Consider the following 20,911-nt stretch of genomic DNA (forward strand, 5'->3'; position numbering starts at 1 on the left):
ATTTCTCTTTGGTTGGTTCTGCTCAATCGGCAGTCTGAATAACATGGGATAACAACCTTGTCTCAGTCTTCTCAACTACTGCCTCCGTTTCACGTCCTTCAATTCTTGGAACTACAGTATGGTTTCTGCACATGTCATAAATAAAATTTTGGCCCTCGTATTTATACCCTGCCACATTCAAAACGTCGATATGTTGCCTGGAATGCACTGTTCGAAATTAGTTGATCATACCACAAGAAATACCTTCGACTTAACAACCCCTTGTCATAGTGGTATTGTTCGGGCATAGAAAAGAAGCGAGCGACGTGGTTCAGTGGTGAGAACGAACAGTAATCTCTGCTTGACCATCCTCACATGATATTCAGTAAAAAAAATTGGCCGGATTCGAATAGGACTGGTGATCTGTGGGTTTCGTTCAAACTTAATTATGTGTATAGTCAATTCATCCATCCCGGAATCGAAAGTCTCAACGATTTTTGCCTGTTGTCGACACTGACACTAGCAAGATATTGATCCGTGGAATTCCAAGCCTTTCGGAAACGTTTTAATTTTAAGTTCGAAGTAGGATAACAAATGACAAAAGAAATATTTCTTCGTGACATAATCATACATTAACAATTTTCGGATTGTTTCCTGTACTTGTGGTGTGAAACCTTGCTTCTTGGCGAATTTCATGATTCTAGGTCAACGGGAAGTACCCTAAAGATTTTGGTGAATTAATTCGAGAGTATGAAAATATGTGACACACATGGCCATATATTCTGATTGCACTGACTTAGAAGCTTACATTTATTACACTGCCAAGGGCCCGTAGACCCCAGGCCCGGATCTAAAGGGGGGGGGGGGAGGGCAAACCGGGGTATTATCTGCCACGGGCGGCAATTTCAGGGGGTGCCAAATTTATTCTAGAAGGAAAAAAAAACCTTGTTTCACAAAACGCCTAGAATCCAGCGCACGTTGGTCTATCGATTAAAAATTTGGACATTTTTGAACACATTATAAGTTGATTACTGAACGAATCGTAAGTTGATTTTTGAATGCGTGCATAGTTACGTGATGTCTCTGCCAGGGGAATCACCGTTGAATCAAGATATAAAAAACTTTCCCTTAGATAAAAGGGGGCGGTGCTATAATAGCTGAGTCGAATAAACACCAACGAGTGAGTATCAATCACTGTTTGTTTTATGTGGTTCACTGGGTGTGCGAATGATAAGCGTTGTTATAATTATTAGCGAAATCCATAGATGCAGACTACAGAGTGGAAATAAACGACTAACAGGGATAAAAGGTAAGAAAGATTACATATTTATCTTGTCGGTGTATCCAAGAAAATGAAATTTTGACAGAAATTATTGGTCAGATCGCTACACTAAAGGGCCAGTTGTACAGTCCCTGGTCAGCAGCCGCTGAAGTTCTACTCTCGGAATACCGCGGAAAGCGCGTTGTGTGAACATGTAATAACGCCTAACCGAAGAATAAACGCAGGATAACTAAACCGGTGATTCTGGCAGGGTTAATGAAGTTAACTGGAGAATAAGCTTTGACAATGGCAGGAATAGTTGCAGAATTAGTGATGGCAAGATTGTTTTTCAGAACGAGGAAGGAGAAGAAACGGGGACAACACACAAATTATATGGAAGAATATGACGATTCCAGATTTATATAAAAATTTCGTACTACAACTACTTTTAGAGCTCATGCTCGAGAAACCGGAACAAATGAATGAAATGTGAAACTATTTACTAACATAAAACTTTGTGTTGTAATAGGCATTTGAAATTTATTCTGTCGAGTTATTTGTGTAAATGAGGTAGGCAAAATGACCATTTGTGCCAAAACAGTCTCGCTTATTTGGTATGTGTTACAACTGCTGCAGTATTAGAAAGGCCTGTTTCGTTGTATCCAGCAGACAGTGACAAAACAGACGTAATCAAATCGAGAAACCACACCACTCTTGGGAACTATTCGTGTTAACAGATTTTTCAGTATTAGACAGCGACATCTTATGTAGCAAAACGTTTGACGAGCTTTGATGAGGTAATAGATTGTTTCGCAGAAAGGAAAGCACGTCTTTTAAAGCTGTAGCAAGATTAGAGAGAAAATTACGCTATGACCTAAGGATTGTATTGCTTGTATGTTCTCTTTACTGGTTTTTAAGTTTCCTATATTTAATTTTATGTCACAGAAAAGAGTAAGTTATTAGCTAATAGACAATAAAGAGTGCAAATTTTCTGAAGAGTTCTTATTCTCCGGCCGGCCGGTGTGGCCGAGCGGTTCTAGCCGCTCCAGTCTAGAACCGCGCGACCGCTACGGTCGCAGGTTCGAATCCTGCCTCGGGCATGGATGTTTGTGATGTCCTTGGGTTAGTTAGGTTTAAGTAGTTCTAAGTTCTAGGGGACTGATGACCTCAGATGTTAAGTCCCATGGTGCTCAGAGCCATTTTTCTTATTCTCCCAGTCACAAATAATCCCACCTAGTATTAATTGTGAGTTTTTTTTAAGGGGGTTAGGATTCAAAACGACCGACTGGGAGTAGGAGTGGCACCACAGGACATTTTAACTTCGACTGTCCTGCATATAGATTTGACGGCTTCCAGAAATACTGTGACGTGCAATAAAGAACGCTGTGTGAAGAGGCGTGGCACTGCACTTTGGCAGACTTAAGACCAAACAACATATCTTACATTTCCTCGAACATATATGTTCTGCATATGAAACTCTTCAGAAAAATGTGCTCTACAAAATTAACACATCTTTGAAAAACCGATTTTTTAAAATTATTGACGTTCTATCTCAAAAGCTCGAGTTTTTTTCGATTGATATAATAACAAATTAACGATTTTCGCATTTTTTTATTTAGCTATACTGAGAAAGTTTGCTTCTTCGACAATTTCGTGATTCTAGGTCACTGGTAAGTATTCTGTAGGTTTTGATGAGTGAGTTTTGCGAATACCAAAATATGTGACATAAACGGCAGTACCTTTGTATTGTGATGAGGTAGAGGCTTGCATTTTATACACAGCCAAGAGACCTTAATATGTGATATAAATTGAATTTTGAACCATCTATCCGTTCCTGAGAAAAAGGATTTTAAAAGTCGGACAGATACACGAGGAACACCATGATCCTATCAGGATTCCGTTTTTACAGATTGAGATACGGAACCATAAAAATAAAGAAAAAAAAATAATCATCATGAAGCTTCTCATCAATATTATTCTATAACTAATGTCCATTGTTGTCAGCAAAACGTGAAGTATGATACGTAAATCATAAAAAATCATTAATAATAAACGTCCTGTCTTAGACCAAGGGTGATAATGCACAGGACACCCAACCAAGATGCCGTGCAGTTCGATCGCTGAAGAATTGTCCAGAACAAAAAAATATTATGGCACTTCCGAGTACCTGCTCTGTGCTTTGGGGTCCAGACTTAGTACAGTACATTTACGATCCCAGCACGCGGTAATTGCAGAAATTTTCGAAATTATACGCATACAATCTTGGAAGAGGCACTACTGGATTTTAACGACTTCTTATTTTAAGACACGCAATGTGTACCCGCGAATAATTCTTATTTGTCTGTTTATGCATTCTCCTTCACAACCAATAAGGAAGAACTAGCGGACATGATACAACACATCAAAGGAAACAAGAAAATAAGGCATGATGAGTTAACAGGGACATCAGATTGTATTCGCTAAAGTCGTATCACGATTATCTGCTAATCTCTGAACTGTATGATGCTGTCATGAAAAATATAAGGAGCAGCCAAATGAAAACGAGACAGATGGAAAAAAATTTAATAAACTATTTCTTATATCAAAAGTAGTCGCTCTAACTGTTAATACATTTATCCCACTTTGAGGCAGAAGGGTCGCTGCCTTCATGGAAAAAATGTTTGCGATTGCCTGTGGAACCATGATTTTACCCAGGCGTGCACCTCTTCGTCCGAAACAAATCGATGGCCACGAATTTCTTTCTTCAGGGCTCCAAAAATGTGGAAATCGCATGGGGAGAGTTTGTGACTGTATGTAGGATGTGTAAGGGCTTCCCAGCGAAACTTCTGTAGTAATGAAAACAACCTTGGCAATATCTGGGCGAGCATTATACTGCAGCAGAATGATGCCGTCCGTCAACATTTCTGGGTGTTTGGACTTGATTGTGCGCTTCAATTATTACAAAGGTCCTCAAGAACACGTCCTTCATACGGTTCTGATGTCTTCTCATGCGATTTCCATACATATTCGTGACGGTTGACTTGCTTCGTACGAAGAGGTGCACGCCTGTGGACAATCATGGTTCCAGAATGAAATTTTCACTCTGCAGCAGAGTGTGCGCTGATATGAAACTTCCTGGCAGATTAAAAATGTGTGCCGGACCGAGACCCGAACTCGGGACCTCTGCAGGTTTCGTAGGAGAGCTTCTGTGAAGTTTGGAAGGTAGGAGACCATGTACTGGCAGAAGTACAGCTATAAGGACGGGTCGTGAGTCGTGTTAGAGTAGATCAGATGGTAGAGCACTTGCCTGTGAAAGGCAAAGGTCCCGAATTCGAGACTTGGTCCTGTGCACAGTTTCAATCCGCCAGGAAGTTTCAATCATGGTTCCATATGCAGTTGCAAACATTTTTCTGTAAGACATTGACCGTCTTGCCTCACAACTGGATAAATGTAATCTGAAATAATGAACAATTTACTTACCCTTTTCCCATCTGTCTCGTTTTCATTTGACTCCCCCTTATAGAAAGAAATTTAAATCACAATTCATTTTTACCATCGGCCAGCAGCGTATTAAGAAGACTGCTCGTAATTGTCACTGGGGCAACGGAGAAAGAGAGAGAGAGAGAGAGAGAGAGAGAGAGAGAGAGAGAGAGAGAGAGAGACTACTACTCCTAATACTACTACTACTACTACTACTACTACTACGACGACGACGACAACGACGACGACGAACACATATTGCTCAAAGACGCATAGAAAAATTACGACTAGAACCATTACTCGACTGAAGTATGTCCCTCTGCTTTTAATTTGAGAGTTGGTCTTCTCGAGAGCAACGTTTCCACGTACATTTTCTTTGAAAGTTTTTGTTAAAATGTGGAGTTTCTTGACGCCTTTCTTGCATTTGTCTCATACTAACACCCGGTTTCGAGATCACGTACACTGGTAAACTGCGCTGAAAATTGGGGAAGTTGACTGCACTGTGGTGGCAAAGTGAAACTCGGCTTACATCGTCAACATATCAGTATGAGAAATATTCCATTATAAATTAAACGCCTTTTCGTGCTACAGCGTTGTGTTCAAAAAGATCGCTCCGATTAACTTGTTATATGTGAAAATTCTGATTCGATAACTGTAGGATAACGCTACTGTGTAACGGTTCATTTTATTAGAGTTGTACAGTGTTATCAGGAATCTGTACATTTGGCTTCGGTCATCATAAAACTCCGTATTCTTGCTGCATCTTACAAGTTGCAAGCTTTTTTCATAAAACTAAGATGATAAACTGTCTCTTGTGCACTTCACGTATTCATTGCGCAACTTTATAACAGAAGTCACACGAGGAGAGAGAGACGTATGAGGGGACATTTCTTATCTTCTTCCTACTGAGATCCTAAATTTCACAATTCACTATCGGAACATTCTCACTTCTCCTGTCAAAACCGAAACGGGTCGTAAAAAAGGAATAAATTAAACAGCAACTTAGTGTGTTATATGACGTTATTTCTACAATTTATCAAAGCTGTGGAACACAATCCACAAAAAAATCTTTGATAGATGGTGAATGTCTCGAGATATTCCTTCCCTCACTTTCGCATCTTGCGGCCTTCTTGTTCGACATATTAATCTACAGCCTCTGTCATTACTGGCACTTATTTCGTTCTAGTGTTGGTGATCCGAGAGTCTTTCATATCGCTGCGACCTGCCAGTGTGGCTCTGGTTCAAATGGCTCTGAGCACTATGGGACTTAACATCTGAGGTCATCAGTCCCCTAGAACTTAGAACTACTTAAACCTAACTAACCTAAGGACATCACACACATCCATGCCCGAGGCAGGATTCGAACCTGCGACCGTAGCGCTCGCGTGGTTCCAGACTGAAGTCCCTAGAACCACTCGGCCACCGAGGCCGGCGCGAATGTGGCAGTTTGATCTCTTGCCTAATGCTATACTGTTATACCGCCATTCGATGGAAAGGAATCAGATGTCGAAAGTAGATGTGAACCTCAAGTCTTTTCAAATGATAGCCCAGTATCTTAACCAATGCATTAGTCAGTTACTCATCTTCATTGCGTTTGAACGTCATTCGTCTCGCATTTTTGTAGCACCATGAACTTGAATATGTGAGAAAACAATGGAAGGTTTTACAAAAATGAAAATTAAAATACAACAACTTAACAAATTTTCTATCTGATTTTTTTATAGCACCATGAACATGAATGTCTGAGGAAACTGTAACAGGTTTAAAAAAAAATTGAAAATTAAAATACAATTACAAGCACATGTTTTCTTGCTGATGCTTCAAAACTTTAAACAGTAACACACATGTAACAATGATACTTAATAATTACTACATTGACGTGACATCTTGTCAAGCATTTGTACCACAAGAAACACATCTGACCCATTGTGTGCCTGAGTGCCAAATGGTGGTAGCATTCGTCGATCACTTGTTTCAACCTGAAACCGAGCGAGGTGGCGCAGTGGGTAGCACACTGGACTCGCATTGGGGAGGACGACGGTTCAATCCCTCGCCCGGCCACCCTGATTTAAGTTTCCGTGATTTCCCCAAATCACTGCAGGCAAATGTCGGGATGGTTCCCTTGAAAGGGCACGGCCGACTTCCTTCCCCGTCCTTCCCTAATCCGATGAGACCGATGACCTCGCTATCTGATCTCCTCCCCAAAACAACCCAATCCAGACTGAAAACAAATTTTTGTTGTTCTGTCATGTTAGCTCGTTTATTAGTTAACAATGCTATCTCAAAAATTTATTAGCGGTTAATTATCGCCGTTTGAGCAAACTGCACTTTTGTTACGAAGGTTTTTTTCTTAGCAGTATTTTCAGATTCTCTTATGACACGTTTATGGTGGACCAGTATCTGTCACGTGTTCTGTTAACTAAAGCCATAACTACAGAATTTTTCCATAAGTTAAAATTTGCAGAGCATTCGCAGATACATGTATCATATTCGGACGATCGACAGTGAAGTAAGTAGTCCATACGGTTACTAATGTCAAAATAGCTCAGTTACAATTACATATACCAACACTGACAGCTGGATGTATACAAACTATCAGTATCTGGAAACCCATTAGTGGACATTGATATGGGGTGTGTACACCGTTCGCCTTTATGGGGGCATGAACTCTGCTGGGGACACGTTGAGTGAGGTGTTTGAATGTCTGTGGAGGAATGGCAATCCAGTTTTCCCCAAGAGCTAATATCAGAGTAAGTAGTGATGTTGGAGGCTGGGCCTGGAGCGAAGTCGACGTTCTAAACCATCTCAAATGTGTTCCATTGGGTACTGGCCACGACTCTGGGCAAGCCAGTCCATTTGATGAATGTTATTGTCCACAAACCACTGCCTCACAGATACTGCTTTATGAGAGTGCATTGTTATGCTGATACAACTCCGAACTGTTCCTCTACTGTAAGCAGTAAACAACATCGTAAAACGTGTTCATACCATTCCGCATTTAATGTTTTCTTAAGCAGAATAAGAGGACCAGACACTAACCACAAAAAACACTCCCGTAGCATAACACCACCTCCTCTGTACTTCATGTTGGCACTAAACATAATGGCACCTAACGTTTTCCAGGCATTTGCCAAATTCAAACCTTTCCATCGGATTACCACAGGGTATAGGGCGATTCGTCACTCCAAATCATTCGTTTCCAATAATCTACAGTACAGTGGCGTCGCTCTTTGCACCATTCAAGCCTCGCTTAGCACTGGCTACAGAAATGTATGGATTATGAGCAGACGCTCGACCACTGTACTTCATTCTGTTTAACTCTCTACATACATTCGTACTAGCTGGGCTTTTGGTGGCACCTTGGAACTCACGAGTGATTCCTCCAGACGATTTCGCGCCATTTTTACAACCACCTCACAATAATCGACGGCCCCTGTACTTCTGTACGTGAGGTCTGCTGGTCTAGGTTTGGCTGTGGACGTTCCTTAGCGTTTCCACTTCATAGTCACGTTACCAACAGCCGACTTGGACAGACTTAGAAATGTTGAAACGCCCCTGATGGATTTGTTTCTCAGACGCCGTCCAGTGCCTAGTTCACGTTCGTAGTCACTGAGCGCCCCTGACCGACCCATTCTGCCGTATTGCGTCTCTACTAACAACACTTTTTTTTTCACTTTCATTCCCACCTCTGAGGGAGGTGGGCGGGCTGTCTGAGGGCATGCTGGCGTCCTTTTCAGCCATAGGGGCTTTGCATACTTATCTTTTGTTACACTTTATTTTTCTGGCAAGTGCATTTGTCATATATGGTTTCCAATTTTGTTACAACAAGTATTACAGTATAGTCCTTTTTTTAATGTTTAAGTAACGTTATTTTAATATAATGTAGGTTTTCATAAAAACAAGACTTAACAAAGACAAAAGAAATATATATGGACTACAGAAAGGCAGTATTAGAAAGGATAAGTACATAAGAAGGTTGAAAATAAACAAGTGAAGTGTAATTTATAAGTAATTTGGTAGTATTGACATGGTAAGAAAATTTAGATTAAATTTTGCCTTCAAAATCCTTAATATGCAACATAACGACTGCGACGTCAGACATTGCTTAAGCAAACTTACCATAAATAAAACAAACATCTACAAAAGTAGGACATGATCATGAAAATGTTGAATTTGGCGAGCGCAATCTGGCCCCCAGCCCAGCAACAGCCATTGACGACATTGAAAAAGTGAAGAAAATTATGATGCCGAATCACTACAATAAAGGTCGATGATAATGTTGGCATATCACCTGTGTCGTGAAAAGCAATTTTTTCGGCTTTTTTCTTTGGCACGAAACTTGGGCCATTCGAAAGTTCTTGAATTTAGACCAAGAGCAGTGCCGAACGAACATTGCTAGGGAGTTGCTGAATGATTTTCACGTTGTTTCAGGGCTGCTCAAACGGCGATGAAACATAGCTGTATGGATACCACGTCGGAACTAAGGTCCAGTCGTCCCAATTGGAGCTTCCTGAAGAGCTGAGATTATTCGTGCAATTCGATCGAATGTGTTGCTCCTTTTGCTCTTCGATGTCAGAGATGTAGTATACTAGGAGTTTTGCTATCAGTAGTACAGTCAACTGAGAGTATTGCCTGATAGTCCTATTCCGTTAGGTTAGGTTAGGTTAGTGTTTTTTAACGTCCCGTCGACAACGAGGTCATTAGAGACGGAGCGCAAGTTCGGGTTAGGGAAGGATATCGGCCGTGCCCTTTCAAAGGAACCATCCTGGCATTTGCCTGAAACGATTTAGGGAAATCACGGAAAACCTAAATCAGGATGGCTGGAGACGGGATTAAACCGTCGTCCTCCTATTCCGTCTGCGTGAAGTAATATGGAAACACCTAAACATTTGGAAGAGAAATCCAAGGCAATCGCACCACGACAACGCTTCTGCTCCTACTTCTACACTTCACTGCATGGTCGGGAATTTTTACCCAGAAACAAAACATTATAATGGCTCACTTGCCGTATTAGCCTGCTATCTCTTCTTACCAATATCGAGCTTTAAGTGACGATGAAAGGACGCTATTTTGCCATAATTAACGACGCTGAATCCTTAAAGGAGCTAAGCGCCATACCAAAAGTTGCGTTCCAAAAGTGTTGCTACAATTCGCAATAGCATGGTACAAATATATAATACATTGTTATTTGGCATTGTCAAGTTGGGAGACAGGCGATCTGTTGTGTTAAAATGTGTGGATCAAAATCCTAGGTCACGATCGCTAAAATTCCTTTAGTGAGTACTAGATTCAGCTCACTGACGAGCCATCTTCAGATCACTAAAAATTATCACGTAATTCAGTGTGGTATCAGCCACCACGCATTAGCACCCCTTTGACATATGTAATACGAGGGCGGACCCAAAAGAAACCGGATTGTCATCATAAAAAAAAATTTATTGATGAACCTTTTTACAAAATTACTTCAGTCACCTTCAAAATACTTTCCATTACATGCGATGCACTTGTCAAGTCTCTCTTCCCACTGTTGGAAACATGTTTGGAACTCTTCAAGTTTGATATTGTCCAGTGCCCTTTGCGAAGCTGTTTTTACCGCCTCCACATCGTCATAACGCTCCCCTTTTTAGCGTTTTTTTCATTCGTGGAAACTGGAAAAAGTCGCACGGGGCTAGGTTCGGCGAATACAAAGCGTGGGGAACGACAGACCAACTCTGAGATGCCAAATAGTGGGTCACTCGTAAGGCCGTATGTGCTGAAGTGTAGCGTGATGCAGAAACCAGTCACCTGATCGCCAAAGTTCCAGGCGTTTCCTCCTCACATCCTCTCGCAGACGCCTTAAAACATCCAAGTAAAAGTGCTGGTTAACAGTCTGGTCACAGGGTACGAATTCCCGATGCACAATTCCACGAACATCAAAAAAGACAATGATCATCGTCTTCACATTTGACCTCACTTGCCTTGCTTTTTTTGGTCTGGGAGAGTTGGGAGTCCTCCACTGGCTTAACTATTGCTTGGTTTCTGGGTCATACCCGTAACACCAACTCTCATCCCCTGTAATGAATTTGTTCGAGAAGTTTGGATCACGTGCAATCTCTGTTTTCAAGTCCTGACACACATTCATGCGTATGGTTTTTTGCTCCTTCGTGAGAAGGCACGGAACAAATTTAGCAGCAACACGTCTCATGCGCAAATCCTCACTCAAAGTCCGCTGGCACGAACTCCAACTGATTCCTGTCTCTGCTGAAATTTGGTCGATCGTTTGGCGACGATCCTCTTTGATCTTTTGGCAGACCTTTTCAATGTTCTCCTCATTTCGCGATGTTGAAGGGCGTCCAGAACGAGTTTGGTCTTCAACACACATCTCACCACGTTTAAAGCGCCCAAACCACTCGAAAACCTGTGTGCGGCTCATAGCGTCCTCCTGGAAAGCTTCCTGAAGCATTTGGTGTGTCTCCGTTGCAGTTTTTTTAAGCAGGAAACAAAATTTCACATACACTCTTTGTTCTTTTAAAGTTGCCATAACGGCTTCGCACAGGTAATCCGCCAACAGTCAGACAAACACAATACCACACTTGCACGTTCAGCTCTACAAAAAATGGTTCAAATGGTTCTGAGGACTATGGGACTTAACATCTGTGGTCATCAGTCCCCTAGAACTTAGAACTACTTAAACCTAACTAACCTAAGGACATCACACACATCCATGTCCGAGGCAGGATTCGAGCCTGCGACCGCAGCAGTCCCGCGGTTCCGGACTGAGCGCCTAGAACCGCTAGACCACCGCGGCCGGCTCAGCTCTACACTGACACAGCTGTTTCATGAAGGTCCCTACTAACACCATCTAGCGTGAGAACCCTGCACTACATCTACGAGTGGCAGCGCCCTCGGAGTCCAGTTTTTTTGCGTCCCCCCTCATATAGCTACTTCCTTCTTCCTGTAGTGATACACCATATTAACACCTACATATGGACTAAATGATAGTTACCACTGCCAATCACATTGCATTTAAACGTAACTGTGGCAATATGAGCACTGGAGATAAATGGCTGACATTGTAAATTATGTAACCATGACGACTTTCTTTATTGTGTACATGACAACAACAGCGATTCAACTCAACAGATTATGACGATGTGTAATGTCAGGTGGCTGATACACACTGAATTAATGATCTGAAGATGGGTTGTCAATGAGCTGAAACTAGAAGTCAGTGAAGGGATTTTAGCGATCTTGATCTAGGATTCTGATCCACACATTTTATTTGTATATCACCTCAATGGAGAGTACCTTAAAAGGAACAAAATTAATATTAGCAAATAACTGAATAAAATAACTAAATTTTCGTGTTATTTTTCTCGTTGTTCTCCTACTTTAGATTATTCCAGTAGACGAATAAATATTGCATTCTGGGCAAACATTATTTATCACTTATACTCCAAATTCGAAGGCGCTACACAATAAACATGGTTATGGTACCCATCGACTGCACTGCACGTTCGCTAGTGGTTGTGAAGGATGAATGCTACAGCACATAAAATACAAATGCTTGACGGCATGAGTAATTAAACGAGCTACAGTGTTGTGGGTGTCACCTGTTGAAAGGAAAAGATTGAAAAAACATAAAAGAAAAAGCATAGCCCTCTAAATAGAGAACCTACTCTGTAAGGAAGTCGGATGTGTCATTCCATCGATTTTTGCAATGCAATGTACAACAATATCTTTACCCAATTCGTTCGCGACTTCGGCTGAAACAGAGGTAAACAGTGTTTTGCTATGTGGGTGTCATCCCTTCTCGAACTTCCACATCAATGTACATAAGACTAAGTCCTACCTCAGGCACAGTGATCCAAGGAAGTTCGCAGCACCCGAGAGGATGCCGTCAGGTGGAGAGCACAATGCCAAACTACACAAAAGTTTCACGGTGCTGCTGTTTTCATACGTGAATATCCACTTGACCTCGACGCGGATATTCGGTTTGATACCACAGATAAGAAAATGACGCGGCGCTATTATAACCACTTTAACGAGGGCAACGTACATATCTTTTAATTGCATAACAGAGATGGCTGGTAAAAGTGTAACTCGTGTGTTACTGAATGTCGAAACATTCTCTGGAAACAATTTTTGTTATTACGATATCAAAGCGTAATACACTTACAGTAAGCACGTCCAGATACTCTTGAGAGCAACTTTGATGTATCTGTCCTGCTCAAAAGTATTACGACCGTACCGATTTATTTTTCCTACTGTTTGCTTACTTGGTTCCTTCTACATGGCTTATGATATTCCGTGCGAGCTCTAACTTCCCTTATTTTATTACGATGATTGTTTCTCTCTCTGTAGGTCGGCGTCAAAAAATATTCTCGCATTCATAGGAGAAAGCTGGCGATTGAAATTTCGTAAGAAGATTCCGCCGCAACGAGAAACGCCTTTGTTTCAATGATATCCACCCAAATCCTCTATCATGTCAGTGACATTCTCTCCTCTACTTCTCGATAGTACAAAACGTGCTGCTCTTTTCTGAAATTTTTCGATGTACTCCGTTAATCGCATCTGGTAAGGATCCCATACCGCGAGGCAGTACTCCAACGAGGACGGACAGGCGTAGTGTAGATCTGTCACATTTTCTAAGAGTTCTGCCAATAAAACGCAGTCTGTGGTTTGATTTCCCCACATTTTCTGTCTTCTTTCCAATCTAAGTTGTTCGTAATTGTAATTCCTAGGTATTTAGTTGAATTTACTGCCTGTAGATTTGGTTGATTTATCGTCTGACCGAAGTTAAACGAATTCTTTTTAATACTCATGTGGATGACCTCACACTTTTCATTATTTGGGGTCAATTGCCAATTTTCGCATCTTACACATATCTGTTCTAAATCGTTTTGCAGTTTGTTTTGATCTGCTGATGACTTTACTGGACGATAAACGACAGTATTATCTGCAAACAATCTAAGACGGCTCCTCAGATTCTCTCTCAAATCGTTCATATAGATAAGGAACAACACAGGGCCTGTAACACTACCTTGGGGAACGCCAGAAATCTCTTCTGTCTTACGTGATGACTTTCCGTCATTTACTACGAACTGTCACCTCTCTGACAGGAAATCGCGAATCCAGTTACGTAACTGGGACGATATTCCATAAGCACGCGATTTCACTACAAGCCGCTTGTGTGGAACAGTGTCAAAAGCCTTCTGGAAAACTAGAAATATGGAATCAATTTGAAAACCCTTGTCAATACCACTTAGCACTTCGTGTGAGCAAAAAGCTAGTTGTGTTTCACATGAACGATGTTTTCTAAATCCGTTTTCACCCTGAGTCAATAGACAATTCTCTTCGATGTTATTCATAATGTTCACACACAATATATGTTCCAAAATCCTGCTGCGTATCGACGTTAATGATACGGTTCTGTAATTTAGTGGATTACTTCTACTATCTTTCTTGAATATTGGGGTGAACTGTCCAACTTTCTAGTCTTTGGGCACGGATCTTTCGTCGAGCGAGTGGTTATGTATGATTGTTAAGTATGGAGATAGTGCATCAGCATACTCTGAAAGAAACCTAATTGGGATACTGTCTGGGTCGGAAGACTTGCTTTGATTAAGTGATTAAGTTGCTTCACTACTCCGAAGACATCAACTTCTAAGTTACTTATGTTCTCATCTGTTCTTGATCCGAATTCTGGAATATTTACTTTGTCTACTTTGGAGAAGTCTGTGTTTAGTAACTCTGCTTTGGCAGTACGAGCAGGATCTGTTTGGATTGCCAGGTTTCGCGACAAAGTTTCGTTGTGAAAACCATTATAGGCATCCCGGATTTGAAGTCCGTGCTAAATTCAGAGCTTCTGTAAAAGATTGCCTATCTTGGAAATTTTGCGCTCGTTTAAATTTGGCTTGCTTTTTTTCGTTGTTTCTGCAACAGCGTTCTGACCCGCTCCATCGTTTGTTAATTAACTGCGGCCTTTGTGGCCGAGCGGTTCTAGGCGCTTCAGTCTGGAACCGCGCGACCGCTAAGGTCGCAGGTTCGAATCCTGCCTTGGGCATGGATGTGTGTGATGTCCTTAGGGTAGTTAGGTTTAAATAGTTCCAAGTTCTAGGGGACTGATGACCTCAGATGTTTAGTCCCATACTGCTCCGAGCCATTTGAACCTTTTTTTTTTGTTAATTAACTTGTTATAAGTCTCTCAACTGCTGTCGGTACTATTTCTTTGAATTCAAGCCACATCTGGTCGACACTTACATCGTTAATTTGGACGGAGTGGAGATTGTGTCTCAGGAAGGCGTACAACTGAATTTTTGCCTGCTTTTTTGAACAGGTGCAGTTTTGTTGGGGGATTACAACATTCAGTCTCGCTACGACAACCCTGTGTTCTATAATCCATGTATCTGTTTTGATGCTATTTATTAGCTCAGGATTATTTATTGCTAAGAGGTCAAGTGTGTTTTCACAACCGTTTACTATTCGCTTGGGCTCATGAACTAAATGCTCGCAATAATTTTCATAGAATGCGTTTAGCACAATTTTGGATGATGTTTTACGCGTACCTCGGCAATTAAACATATATTTTCGCTAACATATTGAGGGTGAATAAAAGTCACCACCAACTATGGTTGTATGAGTCGGGCACGTGTTTAAAGTTTTCTTTGACCCTTTCAGCAACTGTGCCTTCTGAGTTGGGAGGACGGCATAAGAATCCAATTATTATTTTATTCCGGTTACCAAGAATGAAGTCTGCCCACGCTAACTCACAGGAAATATCTACTTCAACTTCGCTACAAGATAAACTACTACTAACAGCAACAAACACGATGCTGCTAACTGTGTTTAGCCTATCCTTTCTGAACACCTTTAGGTTCTTCCCAAAACTTTCGGCTGAACTTATCTGCGGCTTTAGTGTTTTCAGTGCCTATAACTATTTGAGTAACAGTGGTTCCTATTAGCGCTTGGAGAGCTCTGGTACTTTCACAACACAGCTACAACAGTTTACAATTGTTATACCGGTGGTTCCTGGAACTACTGAAGCCCTTTATGTGTTTACACTCTATCCTAAAAAACTGCCCAGTCCACGCAACACAGCCCCTACAACCCGTACAGCTGCCTCCTGACCTATTCAGCAGAACCCGAAACCCAGCCACCTATGATGCAAGTCGACGAAGCTGCAGCCTACACGGTCGCGGAATCACCGAAACCTCTAATTTAGACCTTCCCCTCGGCTCTGTACCAGAGGTCCGTTATCGGCCCTGTCGACTATGCTGCAAATGGTATAGACGCTGTATTTCCTAGCGTCCGACCGAGATCACGATTCCGTTTCTGGAATTTTGAACATATGAAAGCATACTGATGATGAATCTCTGCGGAAACAATTCACAAACGCATACTCTTAATTACGTTGTTGCATCGACCTCTTCATGAACCATCTTCGCCCGTTCAGAGTGGAGCGCATAAACACTGGATCTGTGTTGGAGGGCAGCTGGACTAAAATCTCTGTCTAGTTAACCTGATTTAGCATTTCAAGGCGTGCTAAAATTTCATTCACCAACGTCACAACCTATTCTTTGAACCATGCATTTCCACTTAAACTACTACTCCGCCTCTTAATTTATGTGGGATGACTAAAGGACTCTAAACACCATATAAAGGCTGGATGTGAACTCTACAATGGTTGTTAATAGAGTTTTCTTTAGTGGCTTATCTAAGGCTCTCACAGCCTTCAGTAGTTCGTTGCTGAGCAGTCTCATTCCTCAAAGGAGTGAACGGAGAATTCAAGAAAACGAAAATGTACCTCAGAAACTTCGTAGTAGGTATTCTTTGCACACGATGTTAGAAACATTGGTGTACGATTCTTGCATCAACGAACTGGTCTTCGTAGTATACTCCATGGGCAGCTCGGCCAACAGATATGATACCAATGGACTTTTTCTCCTGGGATTACCTGAAGACTCTTTCTTAATCAACGACAGTCCAATACAGACATGAATGGATCTGGCTACTAGGATTGTCTCTGTTGCATTGCTGTATATTCTGTCATTATCAAAATAGAATATCTGATCAGAATGTTCGACATTCTGCACAGTTGCACAAAAGAAACAGTTTTGTGTTAGTGGATGCTTCTGTCACTACATTGTTGCAAATTCCTCGATTATTAATGAAAAAAGAAATTGTGGATATTCTACAGTATTTATCGTTTGAAGACGTCATGACGCCGAATGACGAGACAAATAAATACTGTAAAAAACTATAGCTGGTGTTTTTATTGATAGACAACTTTGCACTGTAACTGAATAAATATTGAACAATGCCGATACATTGTTCATCATTCATCTAATTTCTTATGTAGAATTATGAAAGCAAGTTTTATCAGTCATCAGAATACAATTCGCAGCTAATTATTTTTTTATAGCAAATTCAATCAGGCAGCACTCAGAGATATTGTATGCCGATTTATCAACATTCACTTACTCTGGTGCTAACCACTGTAATGTAAGTAACAAACCACTCAGCAAACATTGCTGAAGAAGTTCTGAAGTATGGCGGTGCTGTTCCTATTAGCTCTTTATTAAGTCTCCCATCTGCTTGGGGGTCTCTCTGAATGATCCAATAATTAAAATCCTGGGTACGTATTCTGAAGGAAAATGGTTACAGAGGGCAGAAACAGTGGTTAACAGGGAAATGACAGAGGGGGTAAATTATTTTAAATCTTGAGGTGCGGTATTACATCCCCAAGCAAATTTCATGCCAGTTTAGACGGTATCCAAATATATAGAAAAAGAACAAACATTACTATAGACAGGGTGTCTCAAAGGAAAGTTTATATTTGAAGAGCTCTGCAAACGCGCAACAAATCGGAGGAGAGCAGACGGAGGGGAGGAGGGGAGGTACGAAAACAGTGATTTGGCGACTGTAGCCTGGAGGAAATTATGCAGTGTTCGTAGATTACGTAATGTAAAGGATGTTTCGAGTGTTCCCCTTATCCAGAAATGGATCAAAACGTTTCAGGAGCCCCGGGTCAACACTGGCCAACAAATTCCGGGCGACCGAGGCAACCAAGAAAGGGCGCATCCATGGACAGAGTAAATCATTCTGTTCGTGACGATCCACTTGTAAGCATGCAATTTCTTTAAAGGTGCACAGTCAATCACTCCACCGAATTCTGCAAAAAGACCTTAAACTGCACCCTAACAAAGTCCAATTGGTGCAAGAATTAAAGCATCAGAATGCCAGACATAGGCTGCAGTTCATTAATGATGTGACTGAGTGCTCTTCATTTAACAGCATCTTGTTTTCTGACGAGGATTATTTTCACCTGAACGGTCATGTCAATAAACAAAATTGCCGATACTAGAGTGCAACTAAACTTATACAGAAGCATGAGAAACCCTTTCATCCGCCGAAAGTTACTGTGTGGCTGCGATTTCGTCTCGAGGAATAACTGATGCATAGTTTTTTAAGGGCGAGAGTGGTCGTTCAGTTACAGTGAAGTCCAAATGTAATGTGACGATGTTGGTTGCCTGAACTGCAAAACTTTCCTGACTCTAACCAAATAACATGGTTTCAGCAAGACGGGGCCACAGCACGCACATCCAATGCGTCTGAACTGCGAGTTCATCTTATCGGTATATGTCAAATCTAAAATGTATGTTAATAATTCAACTTCTCTGGAACAACTGAAAGAAAATATCCATAGCGAAGTGGCAATCACCCCAGTGTCTACGCGCCGAGCCGTCATGCAAAATTTTGTTCGTCGTTTGAATGAATGCCGTAGGCGTGCTGGATTGCATTTAAGTGACATTATTTTTAAGAAGTAAATTTCTAAATTGTATTTTCCATAATAAAAAAAGATTTTGTCGATAGACTTCAAACTCGATTTTGTTTTGACACATCAAGTATAAACAATCTTTTGAGGCACACTGTACTTTAGGGTATACGTAAGCAAATACCTTAATCTTAGTATTTACAGCAGTATCTCGACATCAGTACAGACGCAGTTTTTCCATATAGAACAATCATGGGCGTTCGCATAAATTTTTCCAAGAAGGGCAAGATACAAATGTTTCCATGTTTGAAATAACTCTTTCGGCGAGTTTGAAACAAGCCGTTTCCCAAAAACAAAAACTGAAGTAGACAACAAGTTCACAAACATCTTATATCTTAAATGATTCCTAGTTTTCCACTTTCTATTTCTTAGGTAGATTACTTTGATATATAAATGCTAACCATATTTCAACAGTTCATACAAAATTCATCCTTTTATGTTATTTATGTAATATGGATGACATATTTTCGATTCCACAATCAGATATTGCAACTTTATGTGATTAAATCCAGGGTATCCTATGTGTTATGAAATAACACTTGAAATGTTCTCAGTAAAATATTTAGTCATAGGTAGTTCCATAATATCAACTTGAAAATGAAAACTAAAAATCTGAATTAGAAAACAAGCAAGAGCGATTGAGAATTGTTGGATATCTAGAACTGAATAAACTGGGAATAAACATTTAAAAGAAGTCTTATTCAACTTATGCGTCTAATTAAATCAGGTGATGCCATAACACTTTGCTTACAGGACTTAATATTGATGAGAATTGCACTACTGTCACGTTTTCTATATTTTTATTCTCAGTTTACTGTTGTTTACTTATGTCCTTAGTCCTGCAATATGTTAAATGTTGGCTAACACAACTCAAGCTGAACAAAGTGTTTTTTGAAAACTATATTTTTTGGGTTGGTTAGGTAAAGCATAGCCTACAGACAGTATACAATTACACAATGTAGGAAATCTCCCGAAACCTCACTCAAACTGACCAGTAGAATCGACTTCTAAAAACCTAGACCTGAACTAAGGCAGTCTTCGCCTGTCCAGTTTATCACACTATTGTGCAGCCATGCCGACTAGACCCGGATAATTAATAGCTCTATGACATCACGTTGCCCAGTGTTACATCCCAAACACCAAACAAAGTTGAGGCCCCAATTTGTAGAGAGAACATCTTTTCAAATTTTAAATTTCACTTTTTTCCCCAGTCTTCTAGCGCGAAAAATTATATTTTGTTTTATCGTCAGATCCTTTGCTCCGATAAATTAAGTATAAATTTACAAATCTACATGGGCATGTTCTACAAAGTCTACTACAATACCTCTGACGTATAAAACTGAATGTAGAACTAACAAGCGATCATGGGTCTGTTTCGTCCACAGAGAACAGCTGAGTACTGTTGCGATTCAGTTGTGCAGCTGGGGCAGGACGCATCCTTGAGATAACTGAGGATAGATGACAGGCATGTATTACACAACCACGATATTATTGAACCTGGCTTCCTGTGGCCATTAACGGAAACAAGCAATGATGTTACAGTAAACAAATACTCTGATTACTAAGGAAAACACATCACACTATAAACGATTTCAAGACCGCTGTGTGTGCCGTGCGGTTAAAGGCGCTGCAGTCTGGAACCGCAAGACCGCTACGGTCGCAGGTTCGAATCCTGCCTCGGGCATGGATGTTTGTGATGTCCTTAGGTTAGTTAGGTTTAACTAGTTCTAAGTTCTAGGGGACTAATGACCTCAGCAGTTGAATCCCATAGTGCTCAGAGCCATTTGAACCGCTGTGTGTTTACTGTCCAGTGTTTCAGTTCATCCTCGTGAAATATGATAACAGTTCACGATAGATCACCCGAAGCGCCCTCTCTTCCATATGCAATAATATTGTGGTCGACTGATACCCTGAAGTCATGTTTACGTTATGCTGGAAATCAGCGTATAACGGTGTTGGATCGGTCCTTTTCTACAGTTTGATAAGATCTGCCCGAGGAAGTGACAGAGAAAAGATTGAGGGTTCTATTTCTGCAATATTCTGTAAGGTTGCGCACCCAACTTGACTGCAAAATATCGCTGAAACCTCTGCCACACCGACTGGCACAATTTCGCGTGGAAAAAAAATTGTAATTGCTTAAGTCACAGTATGAGGGAAGATTGGAAAGTAACTTTCAATAATTTTATTACCAGGAAGATTAATAGGTAATAAAAAATCACAAATGAACTTACTTGCATCTTTTACCTACTTTCCTACATAGTTACCAACTTTCTCAACACATTTCTCCCATCTTTATACCAGTTTCAATATGCCCAGTTCACAGAAGGCCGTTTGATTGGAGTATAGCCATCTGCGGACTGCTGATTTCATTTCCGCATCTGTCGCAAAGCAAAGCG

The 20,911-nt window shown here is 40.9% G+C and overlaps 1 protein-coding gene across 3 annotated transcripts in view; it reads right to left on the reverse strand.

Annotated features, from left to right (window-relative positions):
- LOC126162826 (protein Mpv17-like) overlaps positions 1-20,911 on the reverse strand; it is a 62,346-nt gene that overhangs the window by 29,615 nt on the left and 11,820 nt on the right. Inside the window, exon 1 of one of the 3 annotated variants that reach the window (XM_049919587.1) lies at positions 12,531-12,626. The exons of the other annotated variants lie outside the window; for them this stretch is intronic. The gene's annotated coding sequence lies outside the window, so the exon portion shown is untranslated. Of the gene's footprint in view, positions 1-12,530; positions 12,627-20,911 lie in introns of those variants that run through there. 3 annotated transcript variants of the gene reach the window in all.

The sequence above is a fragment of the Schistocerca cancellata genome, chromosome 2, assembly GCF_023864275.1.
Source record: "Schistocerca cancellata isolate TAMUIC-IGC-003103 chromosome 2, iqSchCanc2.1, whole genome shotgun sequence".
NCBI classification, from domain to species: domain Eukaryota; kingdom Metazoa; phylum Arthropoda; class Insecta; order Orthoptera; family Acrididae; genus Schistocerca; species Schistocerca cancellata.